The 24,017-nt window shown below is 53.4% G+C and overlaps 1 pseudogene; it reads left to right on the top strand.

Annotated features, from left to right (window-relative positions):
* Window positions 1-1,584: 1,584 nt before the first annotated feature.
* LOC130021555 (vacuolar protein sorting-associated protein 33A-like) overlaps window positions 1,585-24,017 on the top strand; it is a 61,977-nt pseudogene continuing 39,544 nt past the window's right edge.

Genomic DNA, 24,017 nt, shown 5'->3' on the forward strand with positions numbered 1-24,017 from the left:
AAGAGCAACTCACTTTGGTCCTCTCCAGAGACTGGATGAAAACCATTCTCTGTTGGATTAGTCGGAACAATCTTTGCCCCTGTTCAGGCTCAGAAAGGTTTCAAAAACAAAATCTCCGAACTTGCTGAAAGTTACTGAAATGAGTGAGAACCAATGGATACTCCCAGCATAAAGCCGCTCTGCAAGACATTCGTATAATTGCTTTGCATGTGTGTGTTTTAATTGTTGTCATTGCTTGGTAATAATTTATTCCAGAAATAGCACTTCAACCTGGGATTAGGTGTTTAAAAGAATTCTTTTTTTTGGGGGGGTGCAACAAGTCCTTTTTTTTCTTTTTTCTTTCTGTTCTCCATCTCCCAAAGTTATTAACTTGTTTCTTTAAATTCAAATGGACACAACGATACGCAGGTTCTGGCATGTACACATAGGCAAACTTTTTCTCCCTCACAGTAAGTAAAATTTCACTAAACTGCAAGCATCAAAGCCTGGGCCCCTCCCCCTGCAACAGTCCAGGGAGCCGTTGAGCCTACGTTCTAGGGCAGTTGTGCACTGGCCTCTCTCTGGCTTGATTTCTGGCATTTTGAACTCTTTGGTCTTTTAGAGAATCCGTGTTCATAAGAGACCCCGATGAAGAGAAAGCTTCCCTGCAGAAATCCATCAGTATTACCAGTGCTTTGCTCAGGGAGAAGGACGCAGAGCTGGAGAAGCTGAGAAATGAGGTCGAGCCCCGGCCCCGCCCACGTGGACCCGAGCCACGCCCATCTCCGCCCGGGCCACGCCCACAGGGCCGAGCCACGCCCATCTCTCTGAACCACGCCCACATTGGCCTGAGCCACGCCCACCCCTAGGGCCTGGGGTGGGTTAGTCGGGGCTGGGCGGAACCAAGAGGCGGAACCCCAGACCCGGAAGAGGCACGGGGTCCCGGCCGTTTCCGGCTTTGGCGGAGGCGTGACGTCACGACGTTCACGTGACCCGGGCGTCACGTGGCGGCGGGGCTGGGGGGCGCCAAGGCCGCACCTGTCCTCCGCGCGGGAGACCCTGGACGCCCTGCGCGATTCCCGGGCCAGGCAGCGAGGGGAGGGCGGGGCAGGCGGCGGCCTCTGGAGCCGGGGGCGCCCCCAGTGCAGCCCGAGCGAGGGGGCGTTGCGCTCCCGCCCTGCGGCCCGGCCCTGGGAGGGAAACGGGGCGACTCGCGTCCGTCTGGCAGGCCGAGCGCAGCCCCGCGTCCAGGCCCTCCCCGCTGTCCCGCGTGCGGGTGTCGCCGCCTGCGACCCTGGAGCCACTTTCCCAGCTGCCTGCTCCTCCACGGTCTCCTTGGCAGTTCACCCGGGGGTCCATGACCCCAGTCCGACCCCAGGACCCTGCAGACACACTCTTTGTGGAGGACAGTGACTGTGCGTCCGTGGCCAGTCGCGCCCCTTGCCCTGATGGTGTTTTTCTTCAGGCCCCGGAATATGAGTGTGTCAGCTGTTGCTCACTGCAAGCTTTGTTTGTCCGGAGTTTGCAAATGACTGTTGTTTGCTGCTGGCCGTTACTGAAATTCCTTTTACTCAAAGGACGGGATGCTTCTCCCTCCCGCAGGCAGTAGTTTGGGATGAGCATCTCACAGGACCGTTTAGCTTGCTTGCACAGTGCTCACTTCTAAAGGTAAAAGGGTTTTGGTTATTTTTTTTTGAAACTGTCATTCTGGACTCTAGCAAGAGTAATGTGATGTTCCACTTCTGGAGTAACTGGTGTGCAGAGCTGTCTGGCTTTTAGAATCACTGACGCTTGTATGAGTGGTAAATGTTTTATCTTCTGTGGACCTTTTGTTTATTTATTTGAAGGAAAAAACCTTTTATTTGGTGACTTTTAGGAAGAGGACGAGCGGAGAGAGAAACATTTCAAGAGAGACCGCGGGCTTCTGCAAAGGCAGAGAGAACCCCTACACACATCCCAAGATTAGACAGGAAAGCACAAAAGTCCCCATCTCAAGGAGAGCTGCGGGCACCGCATTGGCTCGGCTACATGGGCACAGGCAGCTCAGGGGCTCGGGCAGCATCGGAGCCTTCAGTGGACCTTTCAAGGGTGGGTGTGCTCCCCCCTCTTCTCGACGGATCAGCATGTCTTCTGATTGTTACTTAATGTGGCTCAAAGTTTTTCAGACACAGGATTGGTTACTTCAGCCTGAATTTATACACCTGGCTTTGGGGAATCTAAATTTTTATACTAAAGTGGTTTTGAATTTTATTTGGAGGCTCGTGCCAGGCAGTGCTCAGGACTTACTCCTGGCTTTGCACTCAGGATCACTCCTGGCAGTGCTCAGTGGACAGTATGGGGTGCTGGGGATAGAACCCCGGGTCAGCTGAATGCAAAGCCAGCACCTTCCCCGCTCTACTTTCTCCCTGGCCCCGGGTCTCCTGAGCACTGCCCCAGGGCACCTCCTGGTGGTGATTCTTAGCAGTTCGATGATGCTTGGTGCTGTGGTGGCAGCAATATCCCAGGCCACTCCAGTGGCCTCTCCAGGGATGCACATGGCAATGCTAGAGACCCTTGTGGTGCCAGGGGGCGAAGTTGGCAGTCATGTGTCAGGCATGTACCTTAACCCCTGCACTCTCTGACTCTACACTAAAGTATACTGTGCTTTGGAGCGGGAGTGTTACAACACCTGAGTTTTTGTTGGTCTGTTTTGTTTGGGCCACCTTTGGCAGTGCTCAGGCATACCCCTGGCTCTGCACTCACGATTGACTCTTGGTGGTGTTTGGGGACGGTGTGGGACGCCAGCAGTCCAACCCAGGTTGGCTGCCTGCAGTGATGCGCAAGTTTGGGTCGGCTGGTAAGTTTTAAGGGTTCTGTTCACCTTTTGTATGTGTGCTTTCCTAGGAACATGAGGTGGAGAAAATGTTCACACTCAAAGGAAGCCTCTTGCCAGCAGCCGATGTCAAGAATATCAATTTTTTCGTCAGACCCCGGCTAGAACTGATGGATATAATGGCTGAAAATGTGCTTAGGTATCTCAGAGCTGATGCTGGGTCCATACGGAATCATTCCTCTAGTGGTTTGAGTGCTCATCAGGACACCTTTGCTTGCCAGCGCTTTAGGAAGTGGATCTTTGGAAAGATGTGAGAGTGTGTCGGAGGAGAATGGGGGGTCAGGAGCAGGATACTCTGCAGTCAGCCAAGGATAGATCCTCGGAACCCAGTGCGGTCCCCAAGTCTCCCGGGAGTGACTTCTGAGTGCATAGCCAGGAGTTATCCCTGAGCACCTGCCGGGGTGGCCCAAAAACTGTAAATAGAGAATGGGAAATTTTGTGTATTGGGGGTTGGGGAGGCAGGGCTAACCACATAAACCCCCTCTCTCAGGACAGTAGAAAGCTGCGTCCTGTCTCAGTAGAAGGACCCAAATTTCGTTATAAAAAGAAAAGCAGCTAGGGCTGGAGCAATAGCACAGCGGATAGGTGTTTGCCTTGCATGCAGCCAATCCGGGTTTGATTCCCAGCATCCCCTATGGTCCCCTGAGCACTGCCAGGGGTAATTCCTGAGCACAGAGCTGGGAGTAACCCCTGTGCATTACCGGGTGTGACCCAAAAAGCAAAAAAAAAAAAAAACAGCTTTTCAAGTACTGAATACCATTGTTGGGCAGGAGTTCCCTAGCCCTGGGAGGCACGAGAGACCAGACAGACAACGTTCCTGCAGGAATTCAAGCGGGGTTTTATTCAGACCAGCATGCAGGGGCTCCACAGCATACCCAAGAACGGGCAGAGGCTGGGAGCCTCGAACTCAGAAGCAGGTAATCTTTTATACAGTTTGAGAACAAAGACCACATATTGCCAATACGTGTTATTTTGCACAAGTTTTGCCAATACGTGGTTTGCTGGGTTCCTTGCAGTTTTTCTTGGAGTATCTCGACCCAACCTTCTTGACCTGGTCACATAGTTTCAGTTTCCAGGATGGTCAAAACATTCTACCTATCCTTAAATAGTTATGTCTTATTCTAGCTCATACCTTACACATCTACTGGGTTCAATCCAATTTTGCAACCTCAAGGCTGCTGAACTGTTTACAGAAAGCAATTTTGCAAGTTAATTAACTCCTTCCTAGCCTTCCTAGCTCCTTTCACCATATGCTCAAATTTTATAAGCAAAGTCAGGAGAAACTGATTAAAAATTAATGCTGCAGCATCTGTGGAGGAAGTGCACCAGCCCAGTCTGCATTACGTTTAATCGACATGGCCCCTAAGGACTTAAAAGCATGGGGGCTATTTGCGCGAGATCGGGCACGGTGTGGAGCAACCTTTTATTTTCCTAGAGACAAGCCAACACATTGCTTGATTAAATAAAAACATGTTTTCTCTGCAAGAAACAGATGTCCGTTGCAATAACCCTGAGAGGTTTTTTTTTTCTTTTCTTTTTGTGTGATACCCGGCAATGCACAGGGGTTACTCCTGGCTCTGTACTCAGGAATTACCCCCGGTGGTGCTCAAGGGACCATATGGGATGCTGGGAACTGGGAATCAAGCCCGGGTCGGTTGTGTGCAAGGCAAACGCCATACCTGCATCAAAAAGCATCAAAATCAAGAGAGCAAGAAAACTAGAATCTTGGGCCGAGTCAGTGGTGGGGGGTAGCTCATAAGCGTCTCTTTACAGCCCACTGTTTGTCAGGCACGGGGGGGCCCTGGGGAGCAGTCCTCGCCTTGGGGCCTCGGGCCAATGCACGGTCCTTCTCTTGCAGTGAAGACAGACGTCGCCCCACAAGAGATTTTCACATCTTGTTTGTACCCCGGCGTCGCCTGCTGTGTGAGCAGCGGCTGACGGACCTGGGCGTCCTGGGCTCCTTCATCCACAGGGAGGAGTACAGCCTGGACCTCTTTCCCTTCGACGGGGACCTTCTCTCCATGGAGTCGGAGGGCGCCTTCAGAGTAAGTTCAGTGTTTGCCCTTTGAACTTGACACTCGTTTCTGCCTCGTTCGTGATGGCGACACTGACACTGGCATTTCAGTGATTCCTGGAAGCCGCCAGTTTCTTCCTTTTGGGGAGAGACGGGAGTTGGGCCACACCCAGCAGTGCTCAAGGTTTACTCCTGGTTCTGTGCTCAAGGATCACTCCTGCCCATGCGCGGGGACCATATGTGCTGCCGGGGATAGAACCCAGGTTGGCTGCGTGCAAGACCAGCGCCTTCCCCTGTGCTGTCTCTCGGGCCGCTGCTCCTCTTGCGTATGGAGACGCTCCTGTTTCAACAAATTGGCTTAAAATTGTGATTGCCCTTACTGAATTCTCAAAAATCAATTGTCCTTAAATGTGTTTATCTCTGGTGTTTCTCTGCTGCTGGTCGATGTTTGTCCTTGTGCCCGTCCCACCCTGACTTGACTGGCTGTGGAGGAAGCTTCGAGAGTGGAAGGCAGGGCCGCTCTAGCCAGAAATACTCAAGTCTGTCACTGCGTTTTTCCAGTTAGCCATTTGTGAGGGATTTTGTTTCCATGACCCGCCTTTCCCCTTGATTGAGACTTGGCAGGACCTGAAGTCTCTTATCTTACATTTTCATTTTCTAGAAGTGAAATTGCTTACATTTTTCATTCAAACTCTTGAGGTTGTTAGGGCGCGGATCGTGATCTCCCTTTAACGACAGAGACTCCAGAGACTGCAAACAGCAAGCAAGGTTTATTGTAAGACTGGCTAGCCAGGGTCAAGCCTCCTACACAGACACGCAGGTCAGTTAGGTGAGGCAAGACCCCGAACTTCTTCAAAGGGGATCTTATATAGGCCTTCACTGGCCGTTGCAGCAAAGCCCGCGCATTTCATAACCAATAGATTTGTAACAACATATGCTTTCTTAACCAATCCCATTAAGGGTACATCACTTCTTAGCCTATAGTTTAAAGATCAGCATTTTGCGTCAGTGCTTAGGAACTGACAGGTTTTTAAGGCAGTCCTGGGTCTTGCAACATGGGTCTTGTGAGAGACATCCGGTTATCTGGTCTGACCCCCACCCTTTACCTGTGCCTGTATCTGAATTCCTTGGTCAGGGGCAGAAAAACCAGTTATTTTGCAGTGCAGACTCCTATAAAGCGATCTGAAAAAGCTATCTAGACCTGTTCCTTGAAAAACAAGTTATTTTGCAATGCAGGTTCCTATTAAGCTAAGCTAAATTAATTCTGGTGGTAGTCCATTTTGGGCCCGTCCCTCACAAGGTTCTGCAGTGTGACCTCAGGGCTGGGTGCAGGGTGTGCGGAAATTCTGTTTCTCTCACATGCCTGAACCAGCCTGTTTCCTATTGGTTATTTTCAGCACATATTTATTTGTTTGCTTTGCTTTGGTTTTTGCTTGGGTCCTCACCTGGTGATGCTCAGGGATTACTCTTGGGGGTCCTCAGGGGTCCATATTTGACTCTTTGATGCCAGGGAAGCACCTTCGCACTGAACTACCTATCTGGCCCCCCAGAGTTTTTCTTTTTCAAATGTTGTCTTTTTCTGAAAGGTGGATTTTTGTTTGCAAATATGATTTTATATGTTTTGTTTACTATCTTTATGACAGGGAGCACTTCTGAAAAAATTCTCTTTAAAAGTGTCAGCTTGGCTCTTAGGGGCTCCTGGGCCAGAACTCTGGCTCTTTCTTCTGTAGGGTGAGATTTCTCCATGCTTAGTCCCTTAAGAGAATCTGTAGACCCAAAAGCATTGATTTATGTGAGTTTTCAACTGTTGGAGTACACGGAGCTTAGGTTTATCAGGTTGCACCCATCACAGTGTTCCCGAGTCACTCCCATTACTTTGTCTGTCTGTAACCACTTCTATGCTCTCTTCCCCAACCAATTTGTAAGGTCTCATCCTTCTTAGACACTGAAGCTGTACTGTAAGTTAATATTGCCTTTCTCCTCCCTTATGTCTTTTGAGCAGTTTACTTTAATGCAGTGTCCTTTTGTATAGATACAGGAAGACAATTAATTCATATTATGCTTTATAACTTAGAATTTAATTGGCTTTGGATATTATTCACTCCCGGGCATCTGCTTTCTCAACTTAAGCCTCAGTTGCCCTCACTTCCTAGTACCCCAAGGGCAGGGTCCCGATGAGGGACTAGATGGAACCAGGGCAAGCCGGTAAGTTATGTGCTACCCTGGCATCGCGATGGGCCAGGCCAAGGTGCCACAATTCTTGACTATAAGTTAAGAGTTTGATCATAGGCAAATGCTGTCATGATCCAAAAGTAACGATGAGACTAGGACCCTGCTGCTAGGAATAGGAAAGATATCTGGCCTGAGCACTGCAGTCTGAGATTGAGATGGCCCTAGGAGAGCAATTCTATAAGCTCAAAGTATTTCTTATTGTGTCCATACAAAATGATTAATATTATGTATGCTTATATGTTGGTTGGACGAGGAGAGGAGAAACATGTCCTAGAAGCAGTTTCCCTGTGTGTCCTGACTAGCTTGGATGAGACTGAACTTTCTCCCCTTCAAACTGCCTTCAGTAAATGATTTCAGTATATTGAGGCAGTTTCCCTTATTCACATGAACCTAGCAGGCCTTAGGTATGCAGATCCCAGGTGCTTAGCCAGGCCTGATCTTTGGGATGTAGATGCCTGGCTCCAGGCAGGCTGATGTAGATTCCAAGCTCTAGGGACTGGTCTTTGTTGTGCTAATCCAAGTGCTTGTAGCTTGTAAAAGGTGAGGCCAGGATTCAATGTGGATGTAAAGAAACAATGTATGGTTTGCTGCCTCAATGTTCTTTCTGTAACTCCTTTTGATGACATCACTATATTGCGCCCTTTAGAGGTACTGTGATCTATGTAAGGGAGATTTAAGGGCTCTCTGGGGGGACATGTGCATCAGAGAACCTGGGAAGATGGGGCTGAGGACCAAAGCTGAGAGAACGAAGGAGCACATGCTTGAGAGATCCTGGGGCCTCCATGACATACATCTCTTCCCTGTAATAAACTGCTGCTAAGACCAACCAGCCTGGTCCCCATTTCCTTCCTTCACCTGACCAACGCCATCCACCTCCCTGGAGTGGGGAAACGGCCTGAGACCACCGAACGCGGGCGGCGGGAGAGATAGACCGCCGGCCCTTTAATTTTTTGTGTGTTTACACATTCAACCAGATGTTTTTCCTATGACATATTATTCACTGTAAATAGGGAAAATTGGGCATGGCTGGAGTTCTGGCAGCCTGAGTGAGACCCCCCGCCCCCAGGTGGGTAACCACCACCTAGAGTGTGCGACCCTCAGCCTCAGCGAGAAAGGGAGGGGAAGGGAAAATAAATACCGGAATGAAGGGGAAGATGCAAGGGGGAAACACATCAGCTTGATAATGTCCTCTAAAAACGGCGTACCAGGGCCAGAGAGATAGTAAGGTGGGTAGGGCACTTGCCTTGCCCCTGGCAGACCCGGGTTCGTTCCCTGGAACCCCATATGGTCCTCCAAGCCTCGCCTGGTGTGACCCCAGTGCTGAGCCAGGGAGTCAGCCTGAACCCGTGCCCAGCCCCAATGCTCCCGGCGCTGCTCAGAGAGGCGGGACTGAGTAAAAATGTGTGTATGTAGTCTCCGTGGGTTTAGCGCTGGGCCCTCGCAAACGGCCCTGGGGGCTGAACGGCCCTGTGAATTCCACTGAGAAGAGTAGAACTGGGCTGATAATGCAAAGGTTCACCCCAGTCCCAGTTACAACCGAGCAAAACATGCAGGGTAGACATGTGTTGTTAACGTGTGTGTGTGTGTGTGTGTGTGTGAGTGACACATCTGGCGATGCTCAGAGGGTACTCCTGGCAGTCTAGTAGCCTGGCATTGGTCACTATCGCTCTGGCCTCTGTTGTTAGCACTGTAGCACTGTCCTCCCATTGTTCGTCGATTTGCTGGAACGGGCACCAGTGACGTCTCTATTCTGAGACTTGTTGTTACTGTTTTTGGCACATCGAATACACCACAGGGAGCTTGCCAGGCTCTGCTGTGTGGGCAGGATACTCTTGGTAGCTTGCCGAACTCTCCGAGAAGGACGGAGGAATCTCACCCGAGTAGGCCATGTGCAAGGCAAACGCCCTACCTGCTGTGCTATCGGCCCCTGTGGTTAACTTTAAAAAATATTTTTTAATACGGAATTATGGGTGGTAGGGAGATAGCTTAGAGGGCTAGAGCCCCAGCATCACCTGGGGAGCCCTGGGTTCAGAACAGGAGGGACCCACACACCACCCTAGGGGCTTTTAAAGGGGAATTACAAGGGCTGGAGCAATATGCATTGGGAGGGCATTTGCCTTGCACGCAGCTGACCCAGGTTCAATCCCCGGCATCCCATATGGTCCCCAAAGCACCACCAGAATAATTCCTGAGTGCAGAGCCTATCCCTTGAGCCTCGCCGGGTGGGAGTTGTTAGAGGTGTCTCTGTAGTAATACGCCGTTTTTAAACATGAATGTTTTGTTTGGGTGCTCGGGGCTGGGCAGGGCCGGGCAGGAGCCATCTTAGCTGTCCGCAGGCAGACACAGTTCCAGCTCTGAACAGTCACCTGGGCCCCTGAGCAGTTCGAAAGATGCCCCCTAATGCTTTCCTTCCCCTGAATCTTCCTCTCTGCTCTGCTCCAGTGCGGAATTTCTGGTCCTTTTCTGAGGACTCTTTGGACATCCCGACCAGGATGTTTTGGACTGAAGTGTGAGGCTACACCCCAGACTTGGCAGAGACATCCTATGGGACCTTTGGGGATACTGTGCTCATTCTGGGCCGGGCTCCCTGGGAGGTCTCCCTAGGAACCCCGCCCCCAGTCTGCACCCCTTGTCCTCACGCCTTTGGGTTGCACGCCTGTTGGCCGCTGCCTTAGACAGGGTCAAAGATTCCACGATGAGGGGCGGGAGCAAGAACACAGTGGGTAGCGCGTTTGCCTTGCATGAGGCCGACCCGGATTCGATTCCCAGCATCCCATACGGTCCCCCGAGCACCACTAGGAGTAGTTCCTGAGTGCATGAGCCAGGAGTAACCCCTGTGCATTGCCGGGTGTGACCCAAAAAGAAAAAAAATAGAGTCCCGCGATGGGCACCAGCAGTGCCTCCGCATCAGGTGGAGTGCAGGTGAAGCACGTTGCGTGGTTTCCCTCCTCTGCTCTCTGCACTTACTGGATGAAGGGATTGAGGCGCAGGAGTGATCTTGAGGCCCCGCTGGGGATCGTGTGTGCTCTGTCAGCCCTGCTGAACCGCCCGGCTGGGGGCGCGTGCGTCCTCTTCCCTCTTTCTGGGCCAAAGATGTTTCTTTTTGTCTGTGTGTTAAATGGACCTTGTGGCCCTTCTCCGAGACCGTGGCTGCCCTGCTCCTGTCCCCTGTGACACTCGCTGCTGTATGTGGGAGAGGCTGCCTGCCCTTCTGCAAGCCCAGAGTGTCCTGCTGTGGGGTCACGCGGGCATGCAGAGGCCAGCCTTTCCTCGCCCGCCCAGCGATGCTCACCCCCAGTAGAGGCGCTGCCTTGGGGCCTCAGTGCTGACTCGCAGAGCCTGTGCCCAGGCGCCCGGCCCTCTCCCACAGGAGTGCTACCTGGACAGCGACCAGACGAGCCTGTACCACGCGGCCAAGGACCTGATGACGCTGCAGGCCCTGTACGGGACCATCCCCCAGATCTTCGGCAAGGGCGAGTGCGCCAGGGTGAGCCGGGGCGGGGAGGGGGGCCTCTCTCCTGTGGGTGGAGATTGGGGCTCCACCTCGCAGTGCTCTTGGCTCTGTGCTAGGGCCACCAAACTGAGGCTGTCTGCGTGCAAGGCGTGACCCCTGGCCCCTCTGCTGTCTCCCAGCCCTCTTTCCTTTTCTCTTTTCTGTTCTTTATCTTTTCTTTTCCATCCCTCCCTCTCTCGCCCTCTCCCTCCTCCCACCCTCTCCATACCCAGCAGTGCTCGGGGCTCACTCCTGGCAGGGTTTGAGGGATCGTATGTGGTGCCAGGAATTGAACCTGGGTCAGCCACCTGCAAGGCAAGCATCCTACCCACCATACCGTCTCAGGCCTATCTTGTTTTATTTTATTGTTCGATTTTTTTCCGTCTTATTTTTAAATTTTGGATTGCCAGACTCTTTTTTAGCTTCATTTTAAAATCCGCCCATTGCTAAAAAGGCTCTGCCTGGTTCTGTACTTTGTTTCCAGCAAGTGGCCAATATGATGATCAGGATGAAGAGAGAGTTTGCAGGAAGCCAGAATTCCATATTTCCTGTTTTTGATAACCTCTTGTTGCTTGATCGAAATGTGGATTTATTAACGCCCCTTTCGACTCAGCTGACATACGAGGGACTCATCGATGAAATTTATGGCATCCAGAACAGTAAGTGAAGTGACATCAGTTACTAATAGGTTAGCTGAGTAAAATCAATCTCAAAAGTGTCTGTTTTCGAAGGTGCGGCCTTTGTGTGTAAGTCAGAATACTTGAAAATGTCAGGCACTGACTTTCAGCCCAAGGTTAAAGCGAGCTCGAGCCAGGTCACCATCGGGGAAACCGAGGTGAAGGCCTTGTGCAGAGGGCCATGCGGTGTGCAGCCCCGTTGCTCGGGCCGCCCAGGGAGGCGTGAGGAATAGAGCGTTTCTGAGGGGTGCCTGGGTCCAAGGTCACGGAGGTTTGGCCCCGGATGTTAGATTCTGTAGCATTTCAGATCTGAGTGGGGACTAGGAAAGCTCACAGGGCTAGTGCCAGGCACACAGCCAGCGCTCAGTTCCATCCACACTCCTGCCTCGTCCAGTGAGCACTGAGCCGGGAGTAGCTCCTGCTGGGATACAGTCTGAGAAGTTTCCCACAGTCTGATTTGTGTCTTTTCTTCAGAACAGGGAGCCCTAGGCCTCAAGAGGGGTAATTCCGGCGCCTTCAGGAGTGGCCCTGGTTGTGGGCTGGGGAAACAGCCCTGGGGATGGAGCCCCGGTCTGGAAGGACGGGGATGCAGCTAACTGCATGGGGTCTCTCTGGGGACACAGAGCCCTGCAGCCGCTGAGTGCTGGTCGAGTCCAGACAGTGCTGTCTGTCCAGTGTGCCAAGCTTGTTATTGCAGAGTGGATTGCGATGGCTTGTGTGTGTGTGTGTGTGTGTGTTTCTGCAGTGGTGAATGTGTGGCTCAGTGACGGCGGCCACGGAAGCAGAGCAGGACCACATGTGGAGGCATTTCCACACAACAACCCGTTTTCCTGCTCTTTAATGATTATGAAGGTGTTTCCGGTTTGTTTTTTACCAGTTGTTCCGAAGGATAACCTCTTAAGTTGTTTCCTTTTGTGGGGACAGTCGTAAGCAGTGCCCAAGGGGCCGTGGGGCTGATCTCGGTGATTTTCTGCTCTGTGGGGCCAGTCTGTGGCCCTGGAGCCACCAGGGCTGTGCCTGGTAGCAGCTGGGGGTGATGCCACACACACAGCCCCTCCCCAGACTCCTGCTCCGAGCTGTCCTGGCACGGGAGCACCCTGTGCGAGGGGTCCCCACCTCCTGGTGCTTCTGCAAGTCTCTCGGGGGATCTGGCAGAGGTGCTGGGGTTGGGGGTGCGGAGGTGTGAGAGATGGGACTCGTGGGGTGCCTCCGGGAGGAAGGAGTTTCGGGAACTCACAGTCTCTTCATATCACACACTTCCTGCTGATCAAACATTTAATTAAGGGAGAGGGCTGGAGTGATAGCAGAGCGGGTAGGGCATTTGCCTTGCACGCGGCTCAGCCCGGGTTCGATTCCCAGCATCCCATATGGTCCCCTGAGCACCGCCAGGAGTAATTCCTGAGTGCAGAGCCAGGAGTAATTCCAATGCATCGCTGGGTGTAACCCCCCCCAAAAGAAACCGTTAAGAGAAATCTGAAAAACAAGGGGAAATTGGGCTTCCCCATAGCCCCCCAGCTCTGCGCCCGTGGCTGGACCGAGGGCGATGGCAGGCCCGTGCAGGAGCTGCGTGCAGGCTGCCTGGGCCAGCGGCTGCCCCTCTGCTTTGAGCTGGAATGCGAGGTCTTGCCGACCTCGTGTATCTCAGCATGTGCTCAGGCCCCGGGTCCCGTGGCGTGCTGTCTCCAGACGCTGGCGCCCGGGCTGTTCGGAGGGACTTAGGATTTGGAAAGCATCCGAGAAATATTTTCCTTCCGTCGGTCACTTTCTCTCCCCACATTCTCCGATGCAGGAGTTCTTGTTGCTTTATGATTCTCAGCTCCACCCCACAGTTCTCAGGGCCCACACGGGGCAGTGCTCAGAGGAACAGACAGCTGGACTTGAGCGTGTGCTGCCCCCGATGACCCGTCTCTCTGGACCCACAGCAGTGGAGCTGATTGTATGTAGACACGTCGGGATTTGTGTTGAAACTGGAGATGTTTTTTTGAAAGGAACCAATTTGGAGCTAGAGGCAGAACAGCAGTTAGGGTGAGTTTGGTCCCCAGGACCGCATATGGTTCCCCCAGTCACTGCCAAGAATAAGCCCAGAGCACAGAGCCAGGAATAAGCCTTGAGCACTGACAGGTGTGGCCCAAATATCAGAGAAAGGAAAAAGAAAGGAAAGAAGCCTTCGGAGCTGTCTCCGCCCTCATGCACACTTCCATGCTGAGGTGATTCCTGGGATCTTGTTTTTCTTTTTCTTTTTTGGAGAGTATCTTGCCCACACGGCAAAGCCTGGCAAGCTACCCGTGACGTGTTCGATATGCCAAACACAGTAACAAGTCTCAAAATGGAGACGTTACTGGGCCCGCTTGAGCAAAATCGATGAACAATGGGAGGACAGTGACAGGGGTCACACTTGGCAATGCACAGGGGTTACTCCTGGCGCTGCACTCAGGAGTTACTTCTGGCGGTGCTCAGGGGGCCATATGGGATGCTGGGAATCGAACCAGGGTCTGCCCAGTGCAAGGCAAACACCCTCCCTGCTGTGCTATCACTCCAGCCCCATCCTGGGCTCCTCTTGGCTTGTTGAGATGTCGGTGTAGACTGCATGCACTTGCACGCGCCAGCAGGACAGACAGTGGGCCGCCCAGGGGCATGTTTCCTCGGGTGGCCCCATCCTGAGTTCGGTTCGGGCTGGCAGTGGCAGAAGGCGGCCCACGGGCCAGGCCAGGGAAGCCGTGCGTGAAAAGTGTGAGCGTCCTCTGCTCGTGCACAGCTAGTGACTCAAAGCCCAGTGCTCTCCCCTGACAGGAAGTCTCTGGAGTCTCACTTGGGGTGTCCCCTCCCGTGCAGGTCATGTAAAGTTGCCGCCCGAGAAATTCGCCCCGAAGAGGCAGGGTGACGGGCAGGACCTGCCCACAGAGGCCAAGAAGCTGCCGCTGAACTCAGCCGAGGAGCTCCACGCCGAGATCCGAGACTGCAACTTCAACGCCGTGGGCGCCGTGCTCAGCAAGAAGGCCAAGGTCATCTCGGCTGCCTTTGAGGTGACTGGGGCCTGGGGCCAGGCGGCAGGCAGGCTGCGGGCGCCTGGGGAAGGGTGGTGCCAGGCCCTCTCCTGGTGTCAGGTCCTTTGCCAGTCACCGTCCACACTCCCTGTCCCTCTCTCCTTCCTCCCAGCCGCTGGCGGTGGCGGCATCTCCGCTAGCTCCTGCATCTAGGGAATCCGGGATCAGCCCGAGCAGGCGGGGACGGCGGGTGATACTGAGAGCACAGTCCCCGGCCCCCAGCTTCCTTAGTGCCTCGCGCCCTCCTGTTGCTCTTTATTCTGGGTTCAGGTCACTTTTGAAACCTGAATCAGTAAAATGATAGAAGCTGAATTTTTTAACTCTGGGGAAGTTTTTAAAAATCACTTTTTCCCTTGAAGGATGGATTTCCTGATTTCATCTTTTTTAGGAGTTATCTCCACTATATCAGTATTTGTATTTCTTTGGATTTTGTTTTTGAGGGGAGGCACACCCAGAGGTGCTCAGGGCTAAATCCTGGCTCTGCGCTCAGGGATCACTTCTGGTGGGCTGAGGCAACCCCATGGGATGCTGGGGATCGAACCCAGGCTGGCCGCATGCAAGGCGAGCACCTCGCCACTGTTCTGTCACTCTGTCCCCATGGTTGTTGTATTTCTGAAGCTGCTTTTGTCTCACTTGGGTTTTGTTCCTCAATTTTTTATTTCCTCATCGTGACTTATAAAGCTATGGATAAGAAGTGTCGGGCATTCACTGTGCCAGCTCCGAGCTCGCCGTGGTGTCCAGTTCCCTCCTTTCCCGCTGCCAGTGCTCAGGGCTGGCTCCTGGCAGGCCTCGGGGTTCTGTGGGGAGGCCGGGGACTGAGCAAGCGCCTCCCCCACTGTATAGCTTGGACCCAGGAAACGTTTTACACTTGATTTGCTGTTGTTGAGGTCTCAGGCTATACGAGCGTTAGCTTTTGTGGCTTCAAGGCAGTTTTCTGAGCTCCACATCCCTGGCAGGGACCATGCAGTGTCAGGTGTGGCCTGCGTGGCCCCTGGGCTCCCTCCCTGTCCACATGGTCTCCCAGTGCTGCAGGAAGTGGCTGTCGGAGTCCCTGGACCCACCAACCTGCCTTTTCTATTTTCGTGTGGCTGTGGGATCTGGTTATAGCCTAATTCGTTTTGTGTCCGTTTCTCACACTAAAAATTAATTTGGGGGTGCCGGAGGGATAGCACAACGGGCCAGGCGCTTACCTTGCATGCAGCTGACCTGGGTTCACTCCCCAGCATTCCATGTGGTCCCGGTGCAGGCCAGGAGTGATCCTTGAGCTCCAGGCCAGGAGGAAGCCCGGGGCACTGCCTTGCACGTGATTCAAACATGCCCTGGGCAACCCAAAGACCCAAACTCTTAAAAATGCACTCTTGGCAGCCAGGGCTGGGGCTGAGGCACATTGTGTGTGTGTGTGTGTGTGTGTGTATGCGAGGCCCTGAGTGTGCGAGGCCCTGAGTGCTGTCCCCAGTACTGTCGTGACCTTCTCCCCTCCCTCAGGAAAGGCACAACGCCAAGACGGTGGGCGAGATCAAGCAGTTAGTCTCCCAGCTACCCCACATGCAGGTGGCGCGGGGCTCCCTGGCCAACCACACCTCCATCGCCGAGCTCATCCAGGACGTGACGAGTGAGTGCCCTGTCCCGGGCTCAGGCTCAGGGTGTGTCACTGGCTCCCTGCTACTTCTGGGGGCCCCGGCTACTATTTCACTTGTGCTTTGTTCCCTGTGCCAGCCGCTGGGTCCTCGCAGAAATGTTCCGAGTGTGACTGTTGGGTTCTGCGGGGTCAGGTGGTGCAGCAGGGCTCTCCCAGGCTCCGGGTGGCACCAGCACTGCTTCGCCAGACCTGGCACTGATTGCTGAGGTTGGTTTCAGTCGGATGTTGCAAGGAGCTGGAGTTGGAGCGGTACTGCAGTGCCTGGCACACAACCGGCCCGGGTTGGGTCCCAGAGTCCCATATGGTCTCCGAAGCCTGCCAGGAGTGATCCCTGAGCACCACCGGGGGTGGCCCCCAAACGAACCAAAGTAAAATGCCCTTGGGAAATTGAAGGGGGAGCTGCTAGGGCCCAGGCCCCGGGGCTCTGTGTCTAGGCGCACCTTGGGGCACAGGCCGTCAGCCTCACTGTTCTGGAAGGTGCCTTCCCGGTGATGACTTAAACTTGGTGCTTGCTTGCTACTTTGCATGCCTCCGGGAGAAATGAGCATTTCTCCCACTTCTGAGATGCTCGTGTGTGAATTATGTTTCAGCGTCTGAAGACTTCTTTGATCAGTTAACCGGGGAGCAGGAGTTGATGTCTGGAATAGACACTGATCAGGTACGTGAACACTAAAACCGTTTTAGCCGATAGTTAACCAGATTGGCAAACAGAACTCGAGGTAGGAAAGGAATCACTTTGATTCCCGTGTCTGGCCTAAATACCTGTCAGGGCAGTGCAAAATGTGCGGAAAGAGATTCTGCCAAGAGATAGGTTTCTGTTGACCGGGGGTGGTGTGTGTGTGTGTGTGTGTTCCATTGTGTGTGTGTTCGTGCATGTGTGTGTGTGTGTGTGTTCCATTGCGTGTGTGTGTGTGCATGTGTTCCATTGCTGTTTGCTGTCCTCAGAGAAACAAGACCCAGCCCTGAAGCCCAAGACTATTGAAGCCCATCACGGATAATTTAAGAGCGTGGGTTGTATGATCCCTTTTCCTGTCTGCCTGTCAATAAATCCCGCATTCTCACTTGCAGCAAGCAAGCGCCCAAATTCCCCACAGTCCCTGCTACTTTACTGATGCTGCTCAGGTGTGGCTGACAAGTGGGACAGTTGCACCCGCCCGCAGCCCCTGGAGCTTAGGTTGTCCAGGGAGTGTGGGCAGGAGCGTGAGCCAATCTCCAGCCTCTCCTTGATCGGGCCTCTGAGGGGCCCGGGAACGCCCAGGCCTGCAGGCCCAGACCCGGCGCTCACGCACAAACCTGCCATGACTCTAGGTCAACAGTTATATCGAGGACTGCATCGCCCAGAAGCATCCACTCATCAAGGTGCTCAGGCTCATTTGCCTGCAGTCGGTGTGCAACAGTGGGCTCAAGCAGAAGGTTCTGGATTATTACAAAAAAGAGAAATTCTCCAGGTCAGTGTTTCTAAGTGACTCATTTGCCAAGGGCGAAATTTTTTAAAAAGGCCGCTGGCCTTGCACGTGGCCCACCTAGGCTTGATCCCCCGCACCCATGTGGGTCCCCTGGGCCTCACCAGCACTGATCCCTGAGCACAGGAAGTGGGGGGCAAAAGCAAACAAAACAAAGGAGACATCTGGAAAATAGCACGTCAGGAGGTGTGTTTGGCCTCCTTTTCCTACTCAGTTATTTCAGTACACTGTCATCTATCTTCCTTACCTTGGGCCCATGCATTCTGGCTTTAAAGTGAAAATGTGGGGTCCAAAGAGCTCGAAAGGGGCTGCAGCAATAGCACAGCGGGTAGGGCGTTTGCCTTGCACGCAGCCGACCCTGGTTCGATTCCCAGCATCCCAAGCACCGCCAGGAGTGATTCCTGAGCGCAGAGCCAGGAGTAACCCCTGAGCTTCGCCGGGTGTGACCCGAAAAGAAAAAAAAACAAAAACCAAGAGCTAGAAAGGGGTAAGGCACTTGTCTTGCATGCTGCCAGGTATGACTCAAAAAGAGTAGTATCAAAATGAGAGTGAAAATGTTCGCTCCCTCTTCGGAAGTGGGAGATCTAGCAGGCTCCCCAACTTCTCTTGCAGACATACGGCTACGAGCACATCCTGACGTTAGAGAACCTGGAGAAGGCCGGGCTGCTGCGGCCCCAGCAGGGGGCAGGAACAGCTACCCCACCTTCCGGAAGACCCTGCGCCTCTGGATGGACGATGTGAATGAGCAGGTGAGCCGAGTCTTCGAGCACACGCAGTCACATGCACACCATCTAATAGGCGAGCCGAGCCTTCACGCACATGCACGCGCGCCAGCACACACACAGACACGTACATAGACATACACACACATTTCCCCAGTGGTGTGGCGTCCTGCTGGTGGGAAGGCGCTGCCCTTGCAGAAGCCAGGACTGAGTGGGGCTTGTTGGGGGACACTTTTTGAAGATGGGGGCTGGGGGTGGGAAGCGGGGGCCCTTGTCCACTTAGGCCTCAGGGAGGGGGAGGCTGGTCTGGACTCAAGGAAGCCTCTGGTCAGCGAAAAGGCCAGCCTCAAGTAAGAGGATTGGGGAACAACACAACTGACTCACCGTGGGCAGTTGGGGCTGCTGGACTCAGAGTCACTGTGAGAGAGGGGAGTTTCAGACTGGGGGTCACTGTGATGCTGGGTGCTGTCACTCTCACTCTTGGGAGATTTGGGCGTGGCTGTGCCCTGGGGCCTCGCCCCCGGAAGAATGCCTGAGAGTAGCTTGGCTGGGCTTAGAGCTCTCCACATTCCGTCCCCCCAGTTGGCCAAGTTTCCATAGGAGAAGTTTCTCACCAAATCGATGAACAGTTTTTCTTCTGTGGGGGTCAGATGGAATCTTTCCTGGGCAGACCGTTGAATGTTCAGACCCAGCGGTGCTGGGGTTTGGCCACGCCCCTGCCCTCTGCACGGGCTGCCGGGCACTGGCACCTTCCAGCACACAGGGGCACCAAGCAGCTTTCTGAGATTGGTTTGAGACAGAAGGACTCAGGGCCAGGAGAGGTGAGGGCAGAGCCATGCGTCAGCTCTGCACCACGAGGTCTGATGCATAAAGCTGTAGGGGTGGGGGTGGGGGGGAGAGAGAGAAGGAGAGAAGAGAGAGATTGGGAATTGGGTAGAGGGTGGAGATGGCAGGGCTCAGCGGGCTAGGCTGGAGCACACTGTGTTCCTCCCCAAAGTCAAATTCAGGACGGCAGCGTGGAGGACATTTGCCTTTAATGCGGCCAACCCACGTTGTGATCCCTGAGTGCAGCACCAGGAGGGAGCCCTGAGCACCGCAGGGTATGGCCTACGCCAAAAAAAAAAAAAGAAAAATCCCATGGCCCATTAGGCAGTGAGGAGTTGGTTGACTCCAGGTGTCCCTCTCGAACCCTCCGCAGAACCCCACGGACATCTCGGCTATGCCCCCCTCAGCATGCGGCTGGCCCAGCTGCTCTCCCGGCCTGGTTGGCGCAGAATCGAGGAAGTTCTGCGCATTCTCCCGGGCCCCCACTTCGAGGAGCGCAGCCGCTGCCCACGGGCCTGCAGAAGAAACATAGGTTTGTGAGGGATTTTATTTTCATGACCTGCCTTTCCCCTTGATTGAGTCTTGGCAAGACCTGAAGCCTCTAATCTTACATTCTCATTTTCTAGAAATACAATTGCCTACATTTTTCATTCAAACTCTTGAGGTTCTGCAGTGTGACCTCAGGGCTGGGTGCAGGGTGTGCGGGAAATTCTGTTTCTCCCACACGCCCGTCCCAGCCTGTTTCCTACTAGTTATTTTCAGCACATATTTATTTGTTTGCTTTGCTTTGGTTTTTGCTTCGGACCTCACCTGGTGATGCTCAGGAATTACTCTAGGGGGTTCTCAGGGGTCCATATTTGACTCTTTGATGCCAGGGAAGCACCTTTGCACTGAACTATATATATGGCCCCCCGGAGTTTTTCTTTTTTAAATGTTGTCTTTTTCTGAAAGATGGATTTTTGTTTGCAAATATGATTTTATATGTTTTGTTTACTATCTTTATGACAGGGAGCACTTCTGAAATATTTCTCTTTCAAAGTGTCAGCTTGGCTCTTAGGGGCGCCCGGGCCAGAACTCTGGCTCTTTCTTCTGTGCGGTGAGGTTTCTCCATGCTTAGTCCCTTAAGACAATCTGTAGACCCAAAAGCATTGATTTATGTGAGATTTCAACCAGATGCTTTTCCTATGACGTGTTCTTCGCTGTAAATAGGGAAAATTGGGCATGGCTGGAGTTCTGGCAGGCCGAGTGAGAACCCCCCCCCCCGCCCCCAAGTGGGTAACCACCACCTAGAGTGTGTGACCCTCAGCCTCAGCGAGAAAGGGAGGGAAAGGGAAAATAAATACCGAAATGAAGGGGAAGATGCAAGGGGGAAACACATCAGCTTGATAATGTCCTCTAAAAACGGCATACCAGGGCCAGAGAGATAGTAAGGTGGGTAGGGCACTTGCCTTGCCCCTGGCAGACCCGGGTTCGTTCCCTGGCACTCCATATGGTCCTCCAAGCCCTGCCTGGTGTGACCCCCAGTGCCAAGCCAGGGAGTCAACTTGAACCCGTGCACGGCCCCAGCGCCCCCGGTGCCTGCCTGCGCCCTCTGCCATTGGAAGCTTGTGCAGGTGTGTTTGAGACGCGATCGCATTTCCCTGCGTTCTTGGCCATGTGAGTTGATTTGTGGTACTGGTACTGCTGGTCTCAGGACTTGACCTTTCAGAACGCAGGTGCATCACCAGATTTCCGGGCCCCCTTTCCCCTCAGCATGTTGGTCTCAGCAGCACCTTAAGAGAAAGAACCTGGGGCTCGCTTGTGTTCTGGGCTGCTGTCACCCAGCTACCCATGGGTTTGCTCACGTCCCTGGGCTTCGGCCTGTGGAATCCAGAACTTTCCTGGGATCCCCCGATGGTCTCTCCCCACCCCAGTCTTGGAGCAGGGAAGGGCTTGCATGCCCTTGTGTGGTGACAGGACAGGGGCCTGCCCGGCCCTGTGTGGTGACAGGACACGGAGTTCACCTTCCATGCGATTCATTGCATGTCTGGGAGAGGCCTCTCTGCTCCTTCTGTTCCCAGTCAGCAGTGCGGAAGCGTTGAGGAAGCGGCTTGGTCACCCCAGCTGAGGGTAGGGGCTGTCTCGGTCACACCCAGGGTCGCTCCTGGCCCTGCGCAGGCGGGGTGGGGCCATCCCAACAGGCAGACCCGAGACAGGTCGGAACCAAGGGCCCCACATCCCCCCGTGGATGCTGCATTCACATCTTCTCTCCCGCCCTGAGCCACGATGGCCCCCGAGCCCGCATCCCGGTGGGGGAAGCCATGGCTCTGCTCACCTGAGCTGCTCGCAGTGGCCCTCACTCCGGGTATTCTGCTCAAGGGACCCCAGAACATGGGCACCCTGGCGTGTGTCATGTGAGCAGTCAGATTGGGCTCAAGGCGCTGGGGGGCTCGCCCCACCTGGTGGAGTTTGCCAAGGGCCCAGGCGCCCTCACCAAGGTCCGTCTCTGAGGCTTCCTCGTGTGAATATGAGGGACCTTCCAGCCCTCACAGAACAGAGTCTGCTGCTCGTGTCCGATCCCCCCCCCCACACACACACACTCGGAGCCCTAGGGGCTTTTAAAGAGGAATTACAAGGGCTGGAGCAATATACATTGGGAGGGCATTTGCCTTGCACGAGGCTGACCCAGGTTCAATCCCCGGCATCCCATGTGGTCCCCAAACCACCACCAGAATAATTCCTGAGTGCAGAGCCTATCCCTTGAGCCTCGCCGGGTGGGAGTTGTTAGAGGTGTCTCTGTAGTAATACACCGTTTTTAAACATGAATGTTTTGTTTGGGTGCTCGGGGCTGGGCAGGGCCGGGCAGGAGCCGGCTTAGCTGTCCGCAGGCAGACACAGTTCCCGCTCTGAACAGTCACCTGGGCCCCTGAGCAGTTCGAAAGAGGCCCCCTAATGCTTTCCTTCCCCTGCATCATCCTCTGTGGTCTGCTCCAATGCAGAGTATTCCGTTCTTTTCTGAGGGCTCTTTGGAATCCTGACCAGGGTGGCTTAGACTCAAGTGTGAGGCTGCACCCCAGACCTGGCGGAGCCATCCTACGGGGTCTTTGGGGATGTTATGCTCACTCTGGGCCAGGCTCTCTGGGAGGTCTCCCTCTGCACCCCGCCCCCAGTCTGCACACCTCCACAGTGTTATCTTTTTATTGTTAATTTTTTCACCCGGAGAGGCACGGGGCTTACTCCTGGCTGTGCACTCAGGAGTTACTCCTGGCGGTGCTCAGGGGACCATATGGGATGCCGGAATTTGAACCCAGGTTGGCTGCATGCAAGGCAAATGCCCTCCCCGCTGTACTATCGTTCCAGCCCCGACACTAGAAGCTTTGACCTGGGGATCCTTGTTCCTTCAGCTCTTTTGCATGGAAGGGCGGGTGTGAGTCAGAACTGAGCGGCTGTGAGCGTTGGGGGGATTCCATGGCATGTGGGGTGTCCGTGAGTTTTCCGAGGCATGTGGGGTGTCCCCTGGCCGGTTCTGCAGGGCAGCTGGGAGACCGGCCTCACCTCCAGTCACCTTCTCTCAGTCCTGTTTGCCGGCTTACTCTTCGAGCTCTTGCTAACTCTGATTTTTCCCCCTGACACATAAAAATTTCCTCTATCTGGATATTTTGAAGTTGAATGCCAGCATGAGACGGGTGACAGGGCTTGCTGATGACAGTGAATAGATGCCATTTGCATATGTCCTGTGCCTTCAGGCTGTATATAGTCTTGAACTGTGTCTGCAGCTCCTGAAATTTTGTTTGGAACGGAAGACTGATTTTTATGTAACTTCCTGATAGAATGTCGTGAGGTGCTGCCCGAGGGGTAAGGGGTCCTCGGAGCCCTAAGGGGGGAAAATGACCCAAATTGAGGTGCTTCCTGTGTGCCAATGTCCCATCACGCCACACCTCCCAGGGCTGGTGTTTCCCTGTCCAGAAGACGCTGGACAGACGTGAGCCAAAGCTCTAGCAGAGAGGAAGCATTTGTGCTGCGGGATGAAACAGAACTGCCTTCGGAACCCCCAGCTTTGAGTCAAGCTGACATTTTCAAGAAATACAAAACAGACTTTTTTTTCCCCATTTTTAGTACCAGAGCAGATAATCCCCTAAGGTTATTTGCTTCCCTGCGAGATATTTAGCTTACCCTTTCAAGGTTCATTTAGAGCAGATCTTGGCGTTAAATCAGAGTTGGGTGCTAACCGAGTTCAGAGTGTTTGCTTATTTGTGGCCTTCTTTGTCTCTTAAGAGGAACAACCGTAGTTACAGGCCTCCAGAGAAAACAAAACACAAGCACCCGCTTCCTCCAGGCCTGGTTCCTCTGTTCTCAACCCCTGGCCATTTTTCTATGCATCGTCCCCAGATCAGGCAGGGGACAGAGGCAGAGAGGGTCTGAGCAGCCCCTGAATGGTGCTCCCTGAGCAGTGCTCCCCATCTTTGTGGCTTCTGTTGAGGTTCTGAAGTGAGTCATCAGGTTCTAGTGACAAATGTCTCATGTACGGCGTGACACAAAGATGGAGTTTGTGCCATCAGTCCCCGGGGTGGGAGGAGGGAGCGTCAGGTTTTGGGGGTCAGTGGCAGGAGGATATGACCCATAGTATGTCAGCTTTATCTCAGTTGGGGGAAAAACAGATCATTTGTGGAGGAGTGTGCTTGGGGTACAGATTGGCGGCGTTTTTCTGGATTTCTCTGTCTCCCTCTTTTTTTTTTTTTATTTAGGAGTACTGCTATTTATCCAGCCACTGATTAGCTGATTGAATTCTGCATGAACTCCACCTTACTTTTTTTTTATTTTTTATGATTTTATTTATTGAATCACCGTGAGAGCAGTTACAAAGCTTTCAGGTCTAAGTCTTGGTCATACAATGAAACACCCGTACCTTCACCAGTGCCCATTTTCCACCACCAACAACCCCAGTATATCCCCATCCCACACCCTCCCCCTACGTGTGGGGCAGATGATTTCCAAATTATTTTCTCTCGACTTTGATCACATTCGATATTTTGACACCAGACCCACAATTATTGTTTGAGATTTTACCCCAACACTCA

The sequence above is a fragment of the Sorex fumeus genome, unplaced genomic scaffold (genome assembly GCF_029834395.1).
Source record: "Sorex fumeus unplaced genomic scaffold, SorFum_2.1 ptg000017l, whole genome shotgun sequence".
NCBI lineage: Eukaryota > Metazoa > Chordata > Mammalia > Eulipotyphla > Soricidae > Sorex > Sorex fumeus.